This window comes from Bufo gargarizans, chromosome 3, assembly GCF_014858855.1.
Source record: "Bufo gargarizans isolate SCDJY-AF-19 chromosome 3, ASM1485885v1, whole genome shotgun sequence".
Lineage (NCBI taxonomy): Eukaryota > Metazoa > Chordata > Amphibia > Anura > Bufonidae > Bufo > Bufo gargarizans.
The window spans coordinates 429,012,466-429,022,684 of record NC_058082.1 but is presented as its reverse complement, the minus strand read 5'-3'; positions in this window follow the sequence as shown (position 1 = coordinate 429,022,684).

Here is a 10,219-nt window from a genome sequence, read left to right as displayed (position 1 = left end):
CCATGTATCCGTGGATCCGTAAAAATCATACGGACGTCTATATGGAGCCTTACAGGGGGGTGATCAATGACGGAGGTGATCAGGGAGTCTATATGGGTGATCACTCCTCTGTCATTAATCACCGCCCTGTAAGGCTCCATTCAGACGTCCGCATGTGTTTTGCGGATCCGATCCATGTATCAGTGGATCCGTAAAAATCATACGGAAGTCTGAATGGAGCCTTACAGGGGGTGATCAATGACAGGGGGGTGATCAATGACAGGGAAGTGATCAGGAAGTCTATATGCGTGATCACCCCCTTGTCATTGATCACCCCCCTGTAAGGCTCCATTCAGACGTCCGTATGCGTTTTGCGGATCCGATCCATGTATCCGTGGATCCGTAAAAATCATACGGACCTCTGAATGGAGCCTTACAGGGGGGTGATCAATGACAGGGGGGTGATCAATGACAGGGGGGTGATCAGGGAGTCTATATGGGCTGATCAGTGGTTTATAAAGGGTTAATAAGTGACAGGGGGGGTGTAGTGTAGTGTAGTGGTGTTTGGTGCTACTTTAGTGAGCTGCCTGAGTCCTCTGGTGGTCGATCCTAACAAAAGGGACCACCAGAGGACCAGGTAGCAGGTATATTAGACGCTGTTATCAAAACAGCGTCTAATATACCTGTTAGGGGTTAAAAAAATCACATCTCCAGCCTGCCAGCGAGCGATCGCCGCTGGCAGGCTGGAGATCCACTCGCTTACCTTCCGTTCCTGTGAGCGCGCGCGCCTGTGTGCGCGCGTTCACAGGAAATCTCGGCTCACGCGAGATGACGCCTATTGGCGTTAGCGTAGCCTGGGAGAGCCGCCGCGATGACGCCTTTCTGCGTTAGCGTGGCGGCAAGCGGTTAATAACAGTTTACATCCAGCAATAAAGCAGTCTCTGATACACATGCAAGTTGGATGTGATGAATTCCAGTAACAGACTGTACTTGTAGTTATGTCTCAGGCTAGTGTAGTTAATTATGTAATCACTGGTATTCAGTTCTTTAATCTGGTTCTGTTTCTCCAGCTTATTAATGGGGAGGCTGCCGGAAGCTAATAGATCCTTCACCTTGAATCCAAAGGCCCTTAAAGCCTGGTAAAATGGATGTTGTCATTTGTGTCTTTATTCACTCTTTCTCCCTTGAACTGACTTCCATAAAACACAGCTAGCAGTTGCACTCTCACTCCTTCAACTCCTACTCCTCCTCTCAACTGACAAATTAGGCCTGAACTGAGGTATATATAGCCTAGTGCTATCCCCATCTAGTGGTGGAATGTATGTAGTGCACCTGACAGCCTGGTAACAGGGATTTCACATAATAATATAATACAGCATGATATAACATGGGGCACATTAAGCTTTTGCAGTGCCCGCGTACACTAGTGGGATGCTGCAACAGTACAAATTGGGTGATCATCCCTCCCTTCTTCTAGCTTGTGGGCCAATGAGAAGGCTTTGTCACAGCTTAGCAACAACCCTAGCAACCAATAGAAAAGTTGCCTACCCCTTACTATAAAAGAACCTCCCCAGCAGCTATTTTCTAAAATTATTTGCAGTTATGAAAGAGACAGCAGTGTCATTGCTGTGCTCTGTGCTTTGTTGTATTACATTAGACAGTTAACTTATATATATATAATACGGATAGTTAGGAGGATATAGTCAGTGTAGGTTAGATTGATCTATAGTGTAGCTGATAGGTTCTGCTGCAGGGAGTTAGGTAGTGTGCTAGGTTCTGCTGTCCATATATACAGTTGCAAGAAAAAGTATGTGAAACCTTTGGAATGATATGGATTTCTGCACAAATTGGTCATAAAATGTGATCTGATCTTCATCTAAGTCACAACAATAGACAATCACAGTCTGCTTAAACTAACAACACACAAATAATTAAATGTTACCATGTTTTTATTGAACACACCATGTAAGCATTCACAGTGCAGGTGGAAAAAGTATTTGAACCCTTGGATTTAATAACTGGTTGAACCTCCTTTGGCAGCAATAACTTCAACCAAACGTTTCCTGTAGTTGCAGATCAGACGTGCACAACGGTCAGGAGTAATTCTTGACCATTCCTCTTTACAGAACTGTTTCAGTTCAGCAATATTCTTGGGATGTCTGGTGTGAATCGCTTTCTTGAGGTCAAGCCACAGCATCTCAATCGGGTTGAGGTCAGGACTCTGACTGGACCACTCCAGAAGGCGTATTTTCTTCTGTTTACGCCATTCTGTTGTTGATTTACTTCTATGCTTAGGGTCCTTGTCCTGGTGGACAGATGGCCTTAAGTTCTCCTGCAAAATGTCTTGATAAACTTGGGAATTCATTTTTCCTTTGATATTAGCAATCCGTCCAGGCCCTGACGCAGCAAAGCAGCCCCAAACCATGATGCCCCCACCACCATACTTCACAGTTGGGATGAGGTTTTGATGGTGGTGTGCTGAGCCTCTTTTTCTCCAGACATAGTGTTGTGTGTTTCTTCCAAACAACTCCACTTTGGTTTCATCTGTCCACAGAATATTTTGCCAGTACTGCTGTGGAACGTCTAGGTGCTCTTGTGCAAACTGTAAATGTGCAGCAATGTTTTTTTTGGACAGCAGTGGCTTCCTCTGTGATATCCATAAAATTCATTCTTGTTTAGTGTTTTACGTAGTATAGATTCGCTAACAGGGATGTTAGCATATGCCAGAGACTTTTGTAAGTCTGCACGTTTATTGGCGCACACTTTAAACAGGAGATGTGGTGCGGATAATTTAACAGTCCGCAGCGGACACCGTCTACTGAAAAACAGCACTAGATGTCACTGATATTTTAGGGATGCGCACACTTTACACAGGAGATGTGACGCGGATAATTTAACTGTCTGCAGGGGAAACCGTTTATGGAAAAACTGCACTGGATGTCACTGATATTTTAGGGATGCGCACACTTTAAACAGGAGACGTGGTGCGGATAATTTAACTGTCCACAGTGGACAGCATCTACGGAAAAAGTGCACTGGATGTCACTGATATTTTAGGGATGCGCACACTTGAAACAGGAGACGTGGTGCGAATAATTTAACTGTCTGCAGTGGACACCATCTACGGAAAAACTGCACTGGATGTCACTGATATTTTAGGGATGCGGACACTTTAGACGGGAGATGTGGTGCGGAAAATGTAACTGTCCGCAGCAGCCTATTACACGGTATTTAACGCAGGATGCTCTTAAAATATATATTGCTGCTGTCACACACAATAGTCCTTAAAATGAATTTTGGGTCTCTGAAAAGTTTTTTGTATTAAAATCTTCCTATTACACTCCCTACACTGTCTGTCCCTTCCTATGCACAGCTCTATTTAGTGTAGTTTGCACTACAAAAATATATTGCTGCAGTCACACACAATAATCCTTACAAGGACTTTTGGGTCTCTGAAACATTTTTGTACACTTAAAATATTCGATTTCACTCCCTACACTCTATGTCCCTTCCTATCCTCAGCTCTTCCTGACTTAGAATGAGCCGAACACGCGTCATCAGCTGCTATATAGCACCCGATGACGTGTTCCGGCCAGCCAATCACTGTAATGCCAGTAGCCAACATGTGTCTGCTGTCCGGAACAGGGCTTGGCTCTCTTTCATGCAGCGGATAACCCACACGGCATCCACTGGTGTGAAAGAGCCCCTAGTGTAAAAAATCTGCCACCTCTTTGTAAAAATGGGGGTGGGGGGCCCGATCCAAAGTTTGCACTGGGGCCCATAACACTCTAGTTACACCACTGGTGAGGTGGCAACAGCATGAGGAGTAAACACAGTGGCCCAGAGTGGTGAGGTGGGGGGCAAAAGCAGTGGCAGTAACAGCACAAGATGGTGGCTGGCAGTAGGAGCACATGGAAGCAGGTATGTGGTATCAGGTGGGTGGCAACATCCAAATAGCGGCTAAAGCAGGTGACAAGAAGAAACTGGTCTATTTTCACAAAGTTTTTGTGTGGCACCCAGAATGATCTAGTCTGATGCATCAGGCACTGGCATGTGGAAATCCTGGCTGATCCACACTTGATTCCTCTTCACAAAGGTCAGTCTCTCCACATTGTGGGTGGAAAGGCAAGTTCTCCTAGGGGTAACTATGCCCCAGCCGCAATAAACACCCACTCTGATGTCACACTACTGGCCGTGCAGGAAAGCTTGTCAATGGCAAACTCAACCAGTTGCGGCCACAAATCACGTTTGGCTGCTCAGTAGTCCGGGGTATCTTCCATCTGGGATGGCAGGATGCAGTCCAAGTATGCCACTACCTGCTGGTTTAGGTTCTGCTCCATGTCTTGCTGCTGCTGGTGGGTGTTTTTTTCACTAGGTAGATGAAGAAAACTGCTCATCGGCGACTCTAGACTTAAGTTGCTGCTAATGGATCTGGTACTGCTCCTTCCCCCCAAACACCCTCTGGCAGCCATGGCAGTTACATGTGAGCACAGAGCCCCCCCAGTCAGACCTTCATGACGATGGGCGATGGTGCTCATAGGCAGTGGCCAACTGACTACAAAGGATGTCTCGATAGTAGTTCAGTTCATCCTCCCACTCAGCAGGTGGAAAAAAGGTGCCCACCAGGGTCTAACATGGTGGAGAGCCAGTAGTCATCCCTCTGCCGAACTGTAACAATTCGGCTGTCACTACTCAAGCAACCAAGCATGCATTGTTCCATTTCCGCAAGGAACTTGGAGGGACTCCCTTCCTCCATCTCCACTGCATACTGCCACGGTGTCTCTGGGTAATCTGCCTGGTCTTTCTTATCACCCTCTACCTCCTCCTGCTGCTCCTCTCCTGTCACTTGTGCAGAACAACCCCTTTTTCTGTATACATTGCTTGTGCGTAAATTTCCTCCTCCTACAGTTCAGCCGCCACAGGGCTCAGGTGGACGTAAGATGTAAGTGCCACGTCTCCTGTCCCCTGGCCAGACAGATTTAGCAGCATCTGTTCCAGGACATGAAGCAGTGGAATTATGTTATTCATCCCGTAGTCCTGGTGACTGACAAATAAAGTGGCCTCCTCAAAGGATCTGAGCAAACGGCAGGTGTCCCCCATGAGCTGCCACTGGCTAACTTTAAAGTTACACATGGGAATGCTCCTGTCTGCCTGCATCATCAAGAAATAGTTTATGGCCTTCCTCTGCTCATATAGTTGGTCCAACATGTGGAGGGTGGAGTTCCAAACGGTGGAAATGTCGCATATAAGGCAATGTTGGGAAATGCCATTCTGCCTTTGCAGCTCAAAAAGGGTGCGTGTTGGGGGCGTGGCCTGCACGCTGATGGCACCGGTCGCATAGCGCTTCTGCTCCGGGCTTAACCGCTTTTAAGCAGCTCACAGCTATTACTCCTGCGATCTACCGTAACCTACAGAGGCCTCACAAGGCGCTGCAGACTTGGGGAAGGTCAGGAGGCGTCCTGCTCCAGCGAAATTAACCGAATTCTTTGGCAAACTGACGCCAGCGGAGCCCAACCAGAGTGGGACCCCACCTCCGGCGGGCGCATCGGGCTCCCCGGCGGGAACGCCATTGTTATCTACGCATGGCTCTGCAGACAGGCAAGGGCCTGTGCGAGACTCCCTCGATAGTACCCAACTCACCGCAGACATTATGCGCTCCATGTTGGAAAACCTGCGCTCCTCAATGAATGTTGGGGATGTTAAAAGACCTCCGAAAGGATATTCAGAGTATCAGGGAACGTACGTCCCACCTGGAGGTCAAAATGGACGAATTCGCGGCTTCTCATAATGCCCTCATCGACGCCCATGAAGCTATGGAGGAAGATATTGCTAAACTCACAGCTAAGCTGCAGGATCTGGAGGATCGTCACAGACGAAACAACGTTAGAATTCGTGGGGTTCCCGAGTCTGTCGAGGCGAATGAGCTGGAACACCTCCTGCAGCAACTGATTAAAGCAGCGTTGCCTGAGTCCACTGAAAGGGACGTAATAATTGATCGCATTCATAGAGTGCCTAAGCCTAAAGGGCTCGACCCGTCTCTTCCACGCAATGTCATCGCTAGGATCCACTTTTACAACATCAAAGAAGCATTCCTGAGGGTACTGCGGCAGAATCCGACCCCATCGGAAGAATTTACCGGTATTGCGGTCTACACCGATCTTTCGGCAGCTACCCTTGCGAAAAGGAGAGAGTTTGCACAGGTTACTGCAGTGTTAAGGCAAAAGCAAATAAAATATCGGTGGGGGTTCCCAGTAAAGTTACTGGTCACCTATAATGGCGGCTTGCAGGTTTTCAACTCGCCGCAAGTGGCTAATCGGCACATGATCGAGTGGGGTCTTATCACGGAGGACTCTCATCGGGCAAAAGAACCTGCCTTACGACCAGATAAGAACCCTCCGGACTGGGACGTTGCCTGATGTGTGAATTTAACCCGATCGGGAGTAGTCATTTAATTGTTTGCATTTGTTGGCGGTAGCCCGTAGCAGGGAGCTTGATTCTCTGCCCTATCTGGACTCTACTGTTTGGTCCTCAGACCGTGTTCTTCTGTCACGGCCAATTTAGGTTTGACCGTGACGCTGTTGCGTGCAGACTGGTTGCCGGGGGCAACGTGTAGGTTTCTGTTTGCACGTACACTTTTCCTTTATTTGGTGCTTTCCCCGTTTTGGGTTGTCACGGGGTTAATTTAGGTGTGTCTGCTAGGTGTGGTGGGTGTGACCTCAGGCCTCTTTATAAGATGGTGTGTTGGAGCCTGTGGTCATTCTTATTTTGTTGTCTGCCTGTGTAGGAGCTCTGCTCCCTGGCGGTATGTCTTTGTGTCTGTGTGAGTCACCCTTATTTATTATATTGTTTCCTTACCCTGGCTGTGTGTCCCCTCCGGTGTGTCTCTGTTTTCCTCCCCCACCTGGTGTATGTTGTATTGGTGTGGTTGGTGTATGGAGGTTTTCTGGTGGTGTCTCTGCTCCGGAAGGGGCGTGCTTTCCCGGAGGGGTTAAGCGAAGGCAAGACCGTGGGTTTCCCAGCCTGGAGCCTCCGTCCATCTTGGCTGCGGCAGGTAAGAGTAGATAACATTGTTATTTTGCTGTGTGACTTACCTGCCGTACTGCTTTACCCATGTTCTTGTCTCCTATCTGCCACTGGGTCTCTGGAGACACCTTTTCATCCGTTGTGTAGGATGAATGGGTGGTCTCTGCCCTGTCATCAGGCCTAGGGCGTAGCAGGGATAGCAGGGTCCTAGGTTGGTGAGCATGAGCCCCCTTACCTTATGAGGCGGCTCATGCGCTAGGAGTCTAGGGAGAGCGTTTAGGGTTACGTGAGGAGGTGACCTGCTCCCTGTTCCCTGCTATCTGGCGTAGCAGCCTCAGCAATTTTGTGGATTTCCCCACTCCCCGCCGTGACATCTTCTTGGTCGGGCTAGTTAAGCCTTGCTGACCATGTTATTTTTACACTTGACTTTTTTTTTTCTCTGTATTGTTATTCTTTTCTTTTTTTGGGTTGGCTCCTGTGAGTATAATATACTTACTATACGCCATGTATGAGCTCATCATGTGGAGCAAATATGATAGAATAGAGCAATGCACGTGTGTATAAATAATGGGGGTTAAAATCTTCTCTCTCAATGTGCGGGGTTTGAACACTCCGTTTAAGCGCACGCAACTTTGGTCTGATGCCCTGAAGGCTAAATGCGATGTGCTTTTTGTTCAGGAGTCGCACTTGATAGAGAAAGATGCTTTTAGATGTAAGCATAAAAATTTCCCTGTGATTTATCATTCTCACGCTAAGAAGAAGAGGAAAGCAGGGGTGTTTATTAGTATAAGATCATCGATTACTTTCTCCTTGAAGAAATGTGTAAAGGACTCTGCAGGGAGATATGTTATCCTAATATGCACGTTGGATGGGAATCCATTTACATTGGTTTCAGTATACGCCCCCAATGTCGGAAAGGTGGCCTTCTGCAGGAGGTTGTTCAACAAGGTGGAAAAAATGGCGGTTGGGGAGGTGGTAATGGGCAGAGATTTTAATGTCCCGATTAACTTTGAATTAGACTGTAGGTCAGTGCAGGGGCGTAGACGCATGGAGCTGCAAACCACTCTATACGAGTCAGCTTTCCATGATGTGTGGAGATACCAACATAGCGAGGAAAGAGACTATACTTTTATTTCCACCTCACATCTATCTCAATCTCGTATTGACTATATCTTAGTGTCCAAGGACCTCCTGCACAGGGTCATAAGTTTCGACATTGGGGGAGCGACGTGGTCAGACCACGCCTCTGTGAGCATTGTTATTGAAGATGGTCTCCCTAACCCTCCCAACCCTCTGTGGAAAATGAATACTTTTCTTCTTAAGTGCCCTGAGAGAGTTAAAAAGATCACAGACACCTTGCAAGAGTTTCTGCAGTTTAACGATATCCCTGAGACTAGCACAAACTTCTTATGGCTATCTCATAAGGCGTTTATAAGGGGGATTGTGTTGCAGCTTGTGGCTAGGCTGAATAAGAATAGGCGCAAAGCACTCCAAGATGCTCTAAATAGGCTACAGTCTGCGGAAAAGGGTCATAAACTTCACAATAATCCCTCAACATTAGCTTCCTTACAGGAATGTAGGAATGCGCTCAGAACCCTTCTTTTATATCGACAGGAATTGGGCATGAAACGTATGCACTCTAATTTTTATCACTCGGGCGACAGAGCAGGGGCGCTACTAGCACGCAGGTTAACCACTTCAGCCCCGCTAGGTGAAACCCCCTTCATGACCAGAGCACTTTTTACACTTCGGCACTACACTCCTTTCACCGTTTATCGCTCGGTCATGCAACTTACCACCCAAATGAATTTTACCTCCTTTTCTTCTCACTACTGGAGCTTTCATTTGGTGGTATTTTATTGCTGCTGACATTTTTACTTTTTTTGTTATTAATCAAAATGTAACGATTTTTTTGCAAAAAAATGACATTTTTCACTTTCAGCTGTAAAATTTTGCAAAAAAAACGACATCCATATATAAATTTTTCGCCAAATTTATTGTTCTACATGTCTTTGATAAAAAAAAAATGTTTGGGCAAAAAAAAAAATGGTTTGGGTAAAAGTTATAGCATTTACAAACTATGGTACAAAAATGTGAATTTCCGCTTTTTGAAACAGCTCTGACTTTCTGAGCACCTGTCATGATTCCTGAGGTTCTACAATGCCCAAACAGTAGAAAACCCCCACAAATGACCCCATTTCGGAAAGTAGACACCCTGAGGTATTAGCTGATGGGCATAGTGAGTTCATAGAACTTTTTATTTTTTGTCACAAGTTAGCGGAAAATGATGATTATTTTTTATTTTTATTTTTTCTTACAAAGTCTCATATTCCACTAACTTGCGACAAAAAATAAAAAATTCTAGGAACTCGCCATGCCCCTCACAGAATACCTTGGGGTGTCTTCTTTCCAAAATGGGGTCACTTGTGGGGTAGTTATACTGCCCTGGCAATTTAGGGGCCCAAATGTGTGAGAAGAACTTTGCAATCAAAATGTGTAAAAAATGACCGGTGAAATCCAAAAGGTGCACTTTGGAATATGTGCCCCTTTGCCCACCTTGGCATGCAAAAAAGTGTCACACATCTGGTATCGCCGTACTCAGGAGAAGTTGGGGAATGTGTTTTGGGGTGTCATTTTACATATACCCATGCTGGGTGAGAAAATATCTTGGTCAAATGCCAACTTTGTATAAAAAATTTTTATACAAAGTTGTCATTTGCCAAGATATTTCTCTCACCCAGCATGGGTATATGTAAATGACACCCCAAAACACATTCCGCAACTTCTCCTGAGTACGGCGATACCAGATGTGTCACACTTTTTTGCATGCCAAGGTGGGCAAAGGGGCACATATTCCAAAGTGCACCTTTCGGATTTGCACGGCCATTTTTTACACATTATGATTGCAAGGTACTTCTCACACATTTGGGCCCCTAAATTGCCAGGGCAGTATAACTACGCCACAAGTGACCCCATTTTGGAAAGAAGACACCCCAAGGTATTCCGTGAGGGGCATGGCGAGTTCCTAGAATTTTTTATTTTTTGTCACAAGTTAGCGGAAAATGATGATTTTTTTTTTTTTCTCTTTTTTCCTTACAAAGTCTCATATTCCACTAACTTGCGACAAAAAATTAAAAATTCTAGGAACTCGCCATGCCCCTCACGGAATACCTTGGGGTGTCTTCTTTCCAAAATGGGGTCACTTGTGGCGTAGTTA